The sequence below is a fragment of the Nanorana parkeri genome, unplaced genomic scaffold, assembly GCF_000935625.1.
Source record: "Nanorana parkeri isolate BGI_ZX_2015 unplaced genomic scaffold, ASM93562v1 scaffold3471, whole genome shotgun sequence".
In the NCBI taxonomy this organism is placed as follows: Eukaryota; Metazoa; Chordata; class Amphibia; order Anura; family Dicroglossidae; genus Nanorana; species Nanorana parkeri.
Window position 1 is genome coordinate 24,972 of NW_017309739.1, and position 1,005 is coordinate 25,976.

The following is a 1,005-nucleotide window of genomic DNA, read 5'->3' on the forward strand; positions in this document are numbered from 1 at the left end:
AAGGCCGGGAGAACTGGGTGACCAATGAAGTGTCAATTGCCCATTGCCCATGACAAGGAGACCTCCGGATGGCAAATATCGGAGGCCGGCAGAGAAGGGCTTGTATTGTGGGAGCAGTTGGTGAAATCTATGGAGGAGGATGGAGGAAGAAGGACGAGAAGGTAGAGGATAGAGGAAGAAGGACGAGAAGGTAAAAGGATAGAGGAAGAAGGACGAGAAGGTAGAGGATAGAGGAAGAAGGACGAGAAGGTAAAGGATAGAGGAAGAAGGACGAGAAGGTAAAGGATAGAGGAAGGACGAGAAGGTAGAGGATAGAGGAAGGACGAGAAGGTAGAGGATAGAGGAAGAAGGGACGAGAAGGTAGAGGAGAGGAAGGACGAGAAGGTCATGCTGATTTAATCAAGGTCACCTGAGGAATGAAGGACTCCCATCTGGAGAGGCCCCAGGGAGAGGACAGAATGAGTCCCGACCTAGTGAGCGTTGGGTCCATAGAACGGGAAGCATTACGGCTCGGGTACACTGGAGGACTCTAGAAGTGTAGGGATCGGATCCCCGAGCCAAGTCTCTGATGTGAGGAGCAGAACATCTCCAGACATACAAGTCACTTGGTATAGAGACGTTATGATCCTGCCCGGTGTGCCCAGTACTCTAAGTGCAGTGTAGGGAGCGGGGCAGGCACAAGGTTCAGCCCCTCCTCCTCCGACACCCGGGAAGTGACAGTTGGCGTATTCGGGGATCTCAGCAGCTTTTTGCTGCTCAGCCATCTTCGCACCTTTAGGCCCGTAACGTGATTGGTCAATAAGCAGAGAGCGGCGTTAGAGAAAAGACCAGCTTTATTATTATACACACTTCATATTAATGGATCCACTTTACAGATCGGATATTAAATAAATCCAAAATTTAAAAAAACAAAATAAATCGGATTTTAATCACATTCTGTTCTTTGGTTTTTGGCACTGAAACGAGGAGCGAAAACACGTCAACACAATCCTACGCGGCGCACAT